This window comes from Notolepis coatsorum, assembly GCF_963971535.1.
Source record: "Notolepis coatsorum genome assembly, chromosome: 6".
Lineage (NCBI taxonomy): Eukaryota > Metazoa > Chordata > Actinopteri > Aulopiformes > Paralepididae > Notolepis > Notolepis coatsorum.
In genome coordinates, this window is record NC_140170.1 from 133,301,262 (window position 1) to 133,314,822 (window position 13,561).

General features: G+C 44.4%; 1 protein-coding gene across 1 annotated transcript in view; it reads left to right on the plus strand.

The window, feature by feature from the left end:
* LOC311230238 (receptor-type tyrosine-protein phosphatase gamma-like) overlaps positions 1–13,561 on the plus strand; it is a 667,161-nt gene that overhangs the window by 290,165 nt on the left and 363,435 nt on the right. The window lies entirely within an intron of this gene.

Sequence of the window (13,561 nt, forward strand, 5' to 3'; positions counted from 1 at the left end):
ATTGCTGGATTTAAGCACTGGACCCTAATCACACTCTCCCTTTCACACTGCCGGCAGGGCTCCGGTTCAGGCTCCGGCTCCATTCTGGAGCCAGTCTGGACCTTGGTGCTTTCTGGCGAACCAGCCCGTGTTTACACCTATTTAAGCAGAACCAACGTAGCTTCTTTTTTATGACCCCCTAGAGCTCAGATAGGAGTGGGTCTGAGGCGGCCAGAAGATGTAGAGTGGAGGGGTCTTGAGGGTGTGTAGTTGACCAAAGGTAGGAGGGAGCTTTTTAAACTTTTTTTTTATGTTTAATTGATTGACATTCTGTTTCACAGATTACAGATTACACTACACATCACAGATTACATCAAGCTTCATGTCGTCAACTAAACACTCGACTCTCTCTCCTATACAGTTAAAACAGGACCACAATTCCTATCTGTGACTGTTTTTCCCAACTGTTTGACGGGAAATGATGGTCCTGCTGGCACAAGAGCTTTTGTTTTATAGTGGAGGGTAGGATCTTCCTGAAGTCTGACTATCTCAAATGCTGTTAATTCACATAATTTACAGGGACACAGGGACACAGGGCTCGGGGGCCAATGGCAGACTGGAGGCCTGCATTTCTGATCACACGGGCACAGACACTCAGCACTTTGACTAAAAGTGAAGTGCTTTGTAGACGAATTTCACTTCACAGCCAGAGAGAGAGAGAGTGATAGAGTGAGAGAGAGAGATAGAGAGAGAGAGAAATATATAGAGAGAGAGAGAGAGAGAGAGAGAGAGAGAGAGAGAGAGAGAGAGAGAGAGAGAGAGAGAGAGAGAGAGAGAGAGTGAGAGAGAGGGAGAGATACTGTAGTGTCGGGGGTGGGGTGGTGGGATCCAGAATCATTGAAGAATTGATTGAAACACTGTGAGATGCGAGGTGGCCCCGTGCTGCGGGACCTGGGAAGCATGATGGTTGATTTATGAGATGACACCAGGAGGACAGACACGAATAGGGGAATCAGTTATTTTATGTGCTTCAGTGAATTGGTCTGGCCTGTGTGTGTGCATGTGTGTGTTCTGGACCATTTCGAGACTCCCCACTCACAAAATCAGGACACACTACCAAACGAGGACATTTTTGATGTCCTGATTTTGTTCGACAAGGTATTGCAGTTTGATGGTTAAGGTTAGGGTTATGTTAAGGGTAGGGTTAAGGTTAGGGCCCTGTGGTTCTGCACATGGGGTGCTGTCTGTATCTCCTCAGTACATCAAAGTCATTAGAAAACTAAAGATACTGCAGCTTAGCAAGAAACAGGGAGGGAACCTAGAGAGCAGGGAAGCTCCCTTCAAAATTGAGCTGACACATTTCAGACAGAAAGAGAAGGTAGAATCCTGTTAACTTGTTCCTCTCTCTCTCTCTCTCGCTCTCTCTCTCTCTCTCTCTCTCTCTCTCTCTCTCTCTCTCTCTCTCTCTCTCTCTCTCTCTCTCTCTCTCTCTCTCTCTCTCTCAGCTTGTCAGGCGTATGATGCCTTCTCACAAACCCCCGTGGGCTTTTCCACAGCCGTGTCACTCCGGTGCTCTTAAGGGTTGTTTCTTGAACACCTTGCGCAGATCGAGTGCAGATAAAGGCTCTGTAACGTAACCAAGTGTGCTGTCGAACACTCGTCTATCCCTCGGGTGGATCTGATAGCCCAGGCGTTGCGAAAGGGCTTCGCGAAAAGGCGACACCTTTTGTGACAAAGTGATCTCGGAATGTGATCGAGGAGAAGTCTTTGGAAGGATTTTGCTTGCAAACCGGTATAATTTTTGATAATACAGTCATAGTATCAAATGCTACCAGTGCTGCCTTTGACAGTGTCATCTGCCAGGAATCAACACTTCAGTGGTTGTGCAGTTGAATGGGAAAATGGCCCCAAGACCGGTTATTACCGGTATTAGCAACTGTTAACCACACACTCTTACACTACAGGAATGCTAGTATTATGCTTCATTAACAGTTAGTTTTAACTAAGTCATTTTATTGGAGAATAGGCATTCCATGAGTGCTTATATTCAGTACTGTATAATCATAGTGCTGATATTCAGGACTTTTAAGCTGCACATATGTTCTATTAATAACCATTAATTTCACATCGGTGCACTCCGCCCCTCCCCCCATGCCAAAACAGTGGTTTCAGCTCGAGATGGAGGAGGGAGCCACAGCGTGTTTCTCCAGTTATTTTGAAACGTCTTTGGTAACTTGTAGAGGATGACAGAAAGGCAACCTTTGGTTGAGAAGAAAGGTAAAACAAATGCAGTCATCCAGCATTAACATGTGTAGACCTATACAAAGTAGCAAGCTGTGCAGGAAAATGTTTATGGTCAGCTTGCCTGGCAACGGTCCAACTTCAAGAACACAGTTGTGGAACTATTTGTTGGCGGAGCTAAATAAATACACCAAATCACTAGGGATGCCCCGATCGATCGGCCACCGATCGTTATCGGCCGATACTCAGTATAAATATGCAATCTGTGAATTCCGATAATTAGTCATATTCGCCGATAGCGGAAACCGATCAAGCGAAGCTCTCACTCGCTGTCTGTCTCAGACACACACGACCTGCAAACTGCCGCTGCTCCTCCTCCCTAGCCCCGCCCGCCCCCGTGTAGAGTTTGTAAACAAAGAGGTGCGGCTCCTCTGCTCGAGTCTGTAGTGCACTGCATTCGACCTGCGCTAACGTTAGCTACCTAGCTATCGTTACTGTTTAAACAAAATTACCCAGTCAACTATTCACGTTTAGTAGGCATTGTCTAACGGTATTTAGCCGGCTAGCTACCGATAGCTCCTGATATCAACAAATGATCCAGAAAGTCTAGTAGTTCATGTTCATACCTCAGTTAGCTTGCGTTAGCTGACGTTCGTTTACTGTTCAAAACGAAATGTCCCATTGAACTAAAGTTCTGTCTTAACGTCATCTAGCCGGCTAGCAGTAGCTACAGATAGCTCTTGATATCAATGTCTTATAACATTGATTTAATGCGTATTCGAGCTGAGGGCTTGCTGAATGTGAAATGACCAAAGCACTTAACGTTACCAATGGGGTCCCGCTGCAGCGCCGGAGAATCCTTTTGAGCTGGGCTACTAGAGTACACACAGACAGTGGAGCTGTTTGCAGATAGTGAGCATTTTGACTTGTTGCGTGGTGGCGATGTCTCGCAGTCGCAGATAATACAAGTACAAGTCTAATTATATAATATATATATTTTATAAAAAAAAAATATATATATATATAAAATAATTTTTAATTTCTTTTTAATCAAAAACAATCGGTATCGGATCGGTATCGGCCGATATGGATCACGACGATCGGTGATCGGTATCGGTGGCAAAAAAACGTGATCGGGGCATCCCTACAAATCACACTTGTCCTGTCATCATCATCATCATCAAACCTTTATTTGTATAGGCAGGTTAGTTAAGAACAAGTTCTTATTTTCAATAACGGCCTATTTGGGGGTAAAAAGCTGCCTAGGGGAAAGGGGATGGGGGATACAATTTTATAAATAAAAATAAAACACAAAGGAACATTATTAAAAAGGCAGGACATACATACAGAGCAACAACTGAACTGAACAACAACAACTGACAGACAACAGAACAATAGTGGCAGCATGGTGTTAGCGGAGAAGCAGCTACATGAGTGCTCTAGGGAGTTTGTTAAAGTTTCCTTAAGTCAAGTCAAGTCAAGAGTTTTATTTGTCACGGCATACAAGCATACAGTGAAATGCGGGAGGTCATGCTTGCAGCGATTGTGCAATAATACAAGTAATAAGAATAGGAATGAGAATAAGACATTTGTGCAATAATACAAGTAATAAGAATAAGACATAACAGGTATAATGTACATAAAGTTTACAAAAAGCATGGTAAGACATGCTAAGGTCCTGCGATAGTGCAAGACACTGTTAGCTACGGATGAGGCACTGGGTCGTATGTACACTACTATACAATGCTATACTATACAATCTACAGTTATACTATATATCCTTATGCTATCTTGCTATATCCATCTATTTACTATACAAGAACCACTCCCGTTCTTTTTTATTTTTTTAAGTGACCTTTCATTGTGTAAAAGTGACCGTTGAGTGTGAGTGTGTGCAGCATGTGTGTGTGTGTTCATGCTAAAGTGACTGTTAGTGTGTGAGCGAGCATATACAGTGTGTGTGTTGTGTGTGTGCTCATGTGTGCTTGTGTGTGGAGAGTTCAGTGTTCAAGACTCTGATGGCCAGGGGGAAGAAGCTGAGCCAAAGTCTCTCTATCCTAGTTGCTGGTGTGCACAGGCGTTTGCCTGACCGCAGCAGCTTGAACAGGCTGTTGTTGGGGTGGTGAGGGTCTTTCATTATTCTGCAGGCTCTGGATTTGCACCTCTTGTTATATAAGACCTGCAGGGGTGGTAGTGCAATACCCGTAGTACGCTCAGCTGAGCGCACCACTCTCTGTAGGGCCTTCTTGTCCTGTGCCTTGCTGTTTCCATACCAGGCAGTGATGTTTCCAGTCAAGATGCTCTCTACAGCTCCGGAGTAGAAGGACTGGAGTATCTTCCCAGATACTCTGAACTTCCTTAACTGTCTCAGGTGGTAGAGGCGCTGCTTCGCCTTCTTTACGACCGAGTCTATGTGTGTTGTCCATGTCAGGTCTTCTGAGATGTGGACCCCGAGGTACTTAAAGCTACTCACCCTGTCCACGGTAGCCCCGTTTATCCACAATGGTGTGTGTGTCCCCTGCTGTCTTCTCCTAAAATCCACGATCAGCTCCTTGCTTTTACCAATGTTCAGGAGCAGGCTGTTGTCCTGACACCAGCGTGCCAGTGCATCAACCTCCTCCCGGTAGGCCTTCTCGTCGTAGTCAGAGATCAGCCCCACCACCGCTGTGTCGTCCGCAAACTTCACTATGGAGTTGGAGCTGAACTTGGCCACACAGTCATGTGTGTATAGTGAATACAGCAGGGGGCTCAGAACACAGCCCTGGGGGGACCCGATACTCAGGGTGATGGTGTTGGAGGTCTGACCCCCCACCCTGACCGCCTGAGGCCTCTCACTCAGAAAGTCCAGTATCCAGGCGCTCAGAGCGGAGCTCATACCCAGCTCGCTCAGCTTGTCCACCAGTCTGGTGGGGACTATGGTGTTGAACGCTGAGCTATAGTCAATGAACAACAGTCTCACATAGCCCCCCTTCTGGCAGTCTAGGTGAGAGAGGGTACTGTGTAGTACCTGAGAGACTGCATCGTCAGTGGACCTGTTTGGCCTGTATGCAAATTGCAAAGGGTCCATATCACTGGGTAGGGAGGCACAAATGTAATCCTTAACCAGCCTCTCAAAATATTTCATGACCACAGAGGTGAGTGCCACCGGTCTGTAGTCATTAAGACCTGCTGGGGAGGATTTCTTTGGTACCGGGATTATAGTGGACACCTTGAAGCAGGCAGGGACCACGGACTCCGCCAGGGATAGATTAAATATGGTTGTGAACACTGGGGCTAGCTGGTTGGCACAGGACTTAAGTATCCGTCCTGTTATCCCATCTGGGCCAGCTGCTTTTCTGGTGTTCACCCGCATAAATGCTCTTCTCACACTGTGTTCCGTCACTGAGAGAGTGACCCCCCCACGGATGCCCCCCCCCCCCCCCCCCTCCACGACGACCGGTGCGTCAGTGACGTCGTTAGCCAGTGAGCTAGCGTCGCTACTGTTTGCACCAAACCGTGCGTAAAAGGAGTTGAGTTGATCCGCGGGAGAGGCGTCGGCACTCCACATTGAGGGGGCGCTGACTTTGTAGTCAGTTATCGTCCGTAGTCCACGCCATAAACCTCTTGTGTCGTTCTGGACATTTGTGCCTCTATATTGCCAGCGTATGTCCTCTTAGCAAGCTTTACAGCCTTGCGCAGAGTATAGACTGTAGCCTTATACTCGTCCATATTTCCTGACGCTTTGCCCAGGTTATAAGCAGTGGTGTGAGCTTTCAGAGCCACTCGGATAGTATTGTCAACCCACAGTTTCTGGTTCGGGACCCAAACCTTTTTCGTGGGTACAATGCTATCGGCTAGTATTGTTATGAAACTGACAACAACATCAGCAAACTCACTGACGTCACTGGAGCTCGCCTGAACATTCCCCAGTTGACGTCATCGAGTGCGTCCTGTAGCGTGGCCTCTGATTGGTCGGACCACTTCTTTACCTCACGTGACACGACAGCGTCACGTGATCTCTGCCGATATGTGGGGATGAGCAAGATGGCGTTGTGATCCGATGTGCTTGTTGCTCCAGCTAATGGAGGGGCCAGTACTGCCTTGTAACCGGCTCTAAACGGGGTGTAACAATGGTCAAGCGTATTTTCTGCCCTGGTGGTGCAAGCGATGTGCTGAAAAAAGTTTGGCATCACTTTCTTCAGATTTGCCTGATTGAAATCGCCAGCTATGATCATGGCTGCGTCTGGATGCTTGATCTGATGCTTGTTTAGATGTCCCTGTAGGTCCGCCAGGGCCCTGGCGATATCCGCTTGTGGTGGAATGTACACCGCCGCTGATTATGGTGGTGAATTCTCTGGGGAGATGAAACGGGCGACATTGTATGGACAGATGTTCAAGGTCCAGTGAGCATGAACGGGAAAGAATCTTTACTTCCTTCGGATTGACCCAGTTGTTGTTGGTCAGAAGACATAGTCCCCCTCCAATGCTCTTACCGGATTCTTCTGTACGGCCCGCTCGGAAGACTGAGAAGGAATCCGACAGAGAGATGATGTGATCTGGAGTAGTTGCTTTAAGCCATGTCTCCGTGAAACACATAATGTTGCAATCTCTCACGTCTCGATCGAAGCGGACCCTCGGACGGAGATCGTCCATCTTATTCTCCAGCGATCGGACATTTGCCAGCAGAATTGAAGGGATTCCCGGCCGGTAAGGAGAACTTTTCAGTCTCTTCTTAATTCCACTTCTGCGTCCTCTATGTTTCCGTTTGATCGCACCGCCATTGTCTTTGTTGTTGTTGTTGCGTCGAATCTCCGGTGGCCAGTTTTGGCAAAAAGTGTTTTTAAACCCGTCTTTCAGGCCGGAGTTTAAGTCAATCAGTGACTGGCGATCATATTTCGTCCATGCCAGTGTTGTTTCTATAAAAAAAGTACAAAAAATAAACACAATAACAAAAAGTACACAAAATCGTCGCAGAGCTGACCCAACAGCGACTAGTCTTTACCGCGCCATCATCATCACAATCAACAATCGAATTGAAATAAACGTTTCCATATTTAAGTTTTTTTGTAGTGTGTTCCAGCTATCAGCTTTGTTTATTTGTTTATTTAAACAGATCCCCATTAGCTGATGCCTTAGCGGCAGCTAGTCTTCCTGGGGTCCAATCAGCTGCTGCATACTGAAAGGAGGAACGGCCTTGTGAGGAGTTGGCATGGGGGGCGTTTACCAGGATATGTGTGGATGACCGGGTGTGGTAATTCGGGAGTGGACGAGGGTGGACTAGGCGAGTAAGGTAAGGGGGAGTACGGCCTAGAAGTGTTTTTTATACAAAGGCCAGCCAGTGGATGTTGCGTCTAATTTCTAGGGAGGGCCAGTTTACTAGGGAGTATAGCTTGCAGTGGTGGGTCCTGTAGGGGGCATTGGTAGTGAAGCGAATGGCAGAGTGATATAGGATATCTTGTTAGGGATTGTATGCGACCCCAATTGCACGACACAGACAGGTAATCAGATTTGGCCAAAACAAGGGCATGATTTATTATACACAAAAAAACAGCACTGACCCTTTAAGGGTGAAATAACACTAAAGTCCATGAACACAAAAATGCAGCACTGTGCCTTTAAAGGCCGAACAAAAAGGTACACAGGAATATCTTCAGAACAAGGGCATCTTCCCAACCAGAACGCTGCCGATGGGCAATGCAGCAACAGGGGGTCCAAGGGGAATGGAGTGAGAACACGGTCATCCTCCTGTGGAACAATAGAGAACGATGACGAGGTCTCACCCCAGGAACGAGGTCCATGAAGAGGCAGCAGGGTAGTAGCCGGCACAACGTCTCACCCCAGAGATGCGGCGGTAGATGGTACAGATGAAGCGTTTAGTATTCCTGGGCGCTTTGCCGCGACGCGCGCACGGTTATATCACGTCGTTTTAATTAATTGGGAACCCAGGGTGCTGTTCTGTTTTATGCCGCCAGGAGACGCAAAGTCGCCCGGCGCGGCGGCGGTCTATTGATTATTGACTTCCTCATTCAACACTGTGTATCCGCGTCTGTGATTTGCCTAAACGTTATTATTTTGGTAACGTCTTATTTCTGACTACAGTACAGTATGTATTACTATCTATTACTACCTACTATGGGCCAGCCGTGTATAGGTGTAACAGAGTTATAATAGTTCAATGGTTGTGATGGCGGAGTTACAGTAGCGACGCGTCACGTTCCTTTGCATATCGTTTTATTTACTACTACCTACACTATGCTGCTATGTCTACTATCTACTACTACTTTGTATCACAAACAGTACTGTATTTGCAAAACTGATATGTCATAAATGTATAGATGTACACTAGCAGTACTGTCTACCTGTATGTCATGTATGTCATTATGAATTGAAAATGGGGGACCCTGATGTAAACAAGACGAAAGTAAAAATAAAACGTTCAAACTGTTCCAACTTGTGTATTGTTTTCATAAAAGTTGACTAAGATTGTACTCTTGTATTTTGCACTGTACAGTATGTCACAGGTGAGCTTGCTAGCCATTTGATTGTTAACGTGATATAAAAAAAATAATCAATAATTGATTGATTGATTGAAAAGTTTATTAACAGATTGCAGAATGGGTACAGTACAGTACAGCTCAATACATACAATTGTTAAGGGGATGCAGACCAGAGAAAGACTTTCGTCTTGTTTACATCAGGGTCCCCCATTTTCAATTCATCATAACATATATGACATACATGACATACAGATAGACAGTACTGCTACATCTATACATTTATGACATATCAGATTTGCAAATACAGTACTGTTTGTGATACAAAAGTGTCCAGAAAAAGAGTGTATATACATTTGGCGTAGAAACTGTACATTGGAGGAGGTTGGTTGGGTGGGTGGGGTGGGGTTGGGTGGGTTGGGTGAGGGCTGTACATTGGAGGTGGGGGGGGTGATCATACGGGTGATCATACAGAAAGCATCCTTGAAGCTGTCATTACAAACAAAGTTTTAGTTTTGAATCACTTCTCTTGTAACACAACTCCTGGTCTACAGTTCTCCTGGTACAGTGTGTAAACCCATCTTAGGTCCCGTCATCTATTAACAGTCTATACTGTAGTTGAGGGGAACCTGTGTCAGAAACAAAAACAAAATTACAAACATCTCAAAACAATCTGGTCAGACTACTGCTTGACCTTACTCCTAGAACCCACCTCACCCCTGCCCACTTTGACAACCTAGGATGGCTTAGAGTAGACACAACTTGCAATGGGCCTGGTCTACAAGATACACTACACGACCAAAGTACCCATGTACATGTCAAAATACTTCCCACTTTCAAAAACACTCTCAAAAAACACCTACGGGAGACTGCAATTCTAAACTGGCCCCTGTAAATGTCCTAACACAACCCCCCCCCCCCCCCCCCAATGTACAGTAAATGACCAAGTATAATAATAATAACTTCGTTTTATATAGCGCCTTTCAGAGGACCCAAGGTCGCTTTACATAGGGGGGGGGGGGGGAGATGACAAATTAACAAACATAGTGGACAGACACAACATATACATATAAAGTGAGAAAGTTAGGGGTTGAAGGCCAAGTTGAAGAGGTGGGTTTTGAGCAGTTTTTTAAATTAGTCCAGAGTTGGGGCGGTGCGGAGTTCTGCTGGGAGGGAGTCAATATTCCAATGTACAGTTTTGCTTGTTCAGTTGTACAGTGTCCCCCACCCACTCTTCCTACCCAACCTGTGAACCTGATGTAAACAAGACAATTTTTCTGTTTGATATCTCAATGTTTTGTAATAAAAAAAATATTCTGATTGGACAAGAGATAACAATTATTTGCATCTTTATTGTAACAAATGTATGAACAGTCAGCAATAGATGTCAAATGATTTACAGTAATATCAAGTAACAAGTGACTTATATCTCGACCATTAGCCAATGGAAATGCATCTTCAGAAATAAGATCAGATAAACAAGACTGACACAAAACTGATGAATGATGAAATGAGCACATAAAGTGCAGACATACTATAAAATCCTATCTACATGGGTGTTCCAGGTTAGTGTGTTATCGACAAAAATCCCAAGATATTTATATGAAGAGACCTGTGAGATGGACTGTGTGTGGATGACCACAGGCCTGTGGTCCCCAACACCTCTGGGGTCAAACACCATCTCCCCAGTCTTCTTAACATTTAAAACCAGACAGTTATTGTCGCACCAGTTTTTAAAACCTCTGGATTTCCAAATAATAGTCAGCTAGGTCACTGTCATTCTTAATTAGAGCTAAAACTTTATTTAACAGATTGCAGAATGGGTACAATACAGTACGGCTCATAGATAGATATAGATAGATAGAAGAAAAACAAACCTGTGCGAGTCTTAATTCTTTATTTTTGTCAATATACTATGCAGTATACTAATATACAATGCTATATTACATCTGTTCTAGCAATGTTGTACCAATGTTTACCATATGTTACTGTTTTACCAATCGTATGCTACAGCAGTAAAGGTGTTAATAATTGGAATGGTTTGAAATATTTTTTTTTAGAAATCATGGAATTAATGTAAAAACACAGAAAGTATATTTAGATTCAAAGGCAATTTTAATAGCTTTCAATGAATACAGTTTCTCTCCTGTGAAATACAGTTAAAGCATTCACTTTTGACAGCCCTAGTATTTACAGGACATAACATTGTTCAAATAACAATGAAAACATGACAAACTGAATTTAAATAATCCACATCAGTAAAACTAAGAGGCCTTGATTTTCCATTTTAGCTTTAGCATAACAGATAACAGATAACTCCGTCTCTCCCTCACTATCTGGTAACGCATGGTCTGGTGGTTTCATAACAACACTGTGGCACATATTCGTTAAGGCACAGCACACAGTCACAATCTTGTCAATGAAAGAAAAGTCCTCGCCTTCAAATGGAACCAGCAGTTGGACTGGTATGGTATTATGTAGCATGCGATACTTATTGCGTACCAAACCGATCACTCTTTCAACATGGACCCTGAGGTGAGCTATTTGCTGTGTCTCTTCTACAGATTTTGGATCCATCTGGGCACGTCCGCTTGTGAATCCAGGGATTTTCACCGATGCACACATTAATGAAACATGGTCCCCAATGTCAAATCCACGGTCTGCTAAAACCAAGTCTCCAGGCAACAGTTTATTGAGGAGACCACTGTTCTCGGTCAGATGCTTGTCACTTACACGCCCTCCCCACCCTTTGGAAATGAAAGAGATAGACCCCTGTGGTGTAATGCCAATCAGGTACTTAACAGTGTGCTTTTGCTTGTAGTGGGAATATGTCTGTGCCTGCGCTTTCAGATTTGATGGTCTCAGTGCCAATTTCAAAGCAGTCCAGAATAACCGCAACACGATTGCCAAAAGCCTCTACAAACTGATGTGGCATGGTTAGTTGGAGGCAATGTCTTGGGCCAGGCACGTGGGGGCATCATTTGAGCTGTGGGCATCCACTGTGGTGCCGGCGGGGTCTGAGATTGAGGCAATATGGCTCTTGCAAAAGTCCCCATCATCTGCAGGAAGAGTTGGGTGGTGGCCTGCTGCTGCTCCTGCATGGACCTACTTGTGCTGTATAATGACAATACATTTTAATCTAATCTAATCTTTAGACAAGGTTTAATAAGGTGCAAGGTTCAAAGTAATCTATTATTAGTATCAATTTATTTGTCTAAAGATGATCCATGATCCTTTTTGATGACTGCTATGGTAGAGTGTGAACTCTCAAATGGCAACGATAAATACTAGGTGGTGGACAATTAGCATTTCAATGGTGTGGGGGTTGCAGCCATCGCATTCCAATGTAAGTGTCCTTGAGCAAGACGCTTAACCCCCTTAACCCTCCTGCAAGACTGGGTCTCGGGCTGCCTGTCCTGTTCTCCTCCTCCTTCTCCTTCAGCTGAGCCTGTAGCAGTGAAGGGCTTGGGGTAATATGTGGACTGTATGAAGGCATCTGAAATTCTCTCTCTTTAGTATCTTGCCAAATTCTGATGCAGTCAGCCTGCCCTCTCGCTCCTTGTGCCACAGTGGACATGCAGCCTGTCCCGTCATTTGCAGTTGTAGTTGTCTTGCTTCCTCAAGATCAAAGCTCTGGATGTGCTGTGGTGTTGGTATGCCTATGTCTGGAGAGAGGGGCATGGGGATGGTCTTGGTACAGTGAGAGGATACAGGCAGGGATGTTGTTGGGTTGGTCTGTGGTCGCTGCAACAGTGGGAGCTGCAGCGAAAGAAAAAATAAATAGATTAGAAATAATTTGTCTCATTTCTTTCTCTCCCCCAGAACCATTACCATTGTGGTTGGAGCCCAGGCTCAAAACGGCTTAAGATCTTGAGGTAGAAAAATGCTGTTTTTGAGGACTTGATTAGAAATACAAAACAATGAATAAAAAAAATATATATATTACAGAGGTGTTCCATAGACTCACAGGAATTGTGTAAAAGTGCCCAAATAGTGAAAGAAATAGTAAAATAGTTCCCCTTTAATATGATCTATGTCTCTAATTATCATATTGGCGCATTCTTCCTATTCTCCTCTCACAATATTCACCCTCACTGAACTGAGTCATCTGAAAATGTGCTGATTTGTGATGTCAGAGACTCAGCTGCATGTTGAGACTCACACACTAAGCACAGTTACCATTGTGGTTGGAGCCCAGGCTCAAAACGGCTTAAGATTTTGACAACGGAACAACATATGAAGTAGTGCAGTGTTGTAGTACTCGGGTCCAGGACTTGGACTTGAGTCCGAGTACTGGACTGATTTTCAGGACTTGTGACTCGACTTGGACTTGTGCACTGAGGACTCGGACTTGGACATGGACTCGAGCATTGACTGCATTCGGACTCGGAAGGTGCAGACAAGGACTTGTGAATTGATACATTTATTTTAGTTTTTATTTTGTTATTTATTTAGTTATTTTTTGGTAATAGGCCCTAATCATTTGTAATAAGATATTGATGGCTAGTGCATTTGTTTGGCTATTTACATTTACATTTAGTCATTTAGCTGACGCTTTTATCCAAAGCGACTTACAAGTTCTGTACGACAAGTCATCAGGAAGGGTACAACTCTATCAGCTGAGTAACAATGTTCATCAAAGTGTTGAGTGCTACAGTGTAGGTTAGTTTATTAGGACAAGTGCATGACAGTAAGGTTAGTTAGGGTTAGATTTCTTTATTGTGTCTATTTATTGTGGCTATTGTGTCACAAAGTAAATAAACTCCATTTTAAATGGTGAACGCTGTGTCATTTATGTATAATGTAGACCTTTTTTTATTTGTATGTCAGCTCTTCGACTGCCAGAATGGAGTGGACTCAACCTTGAT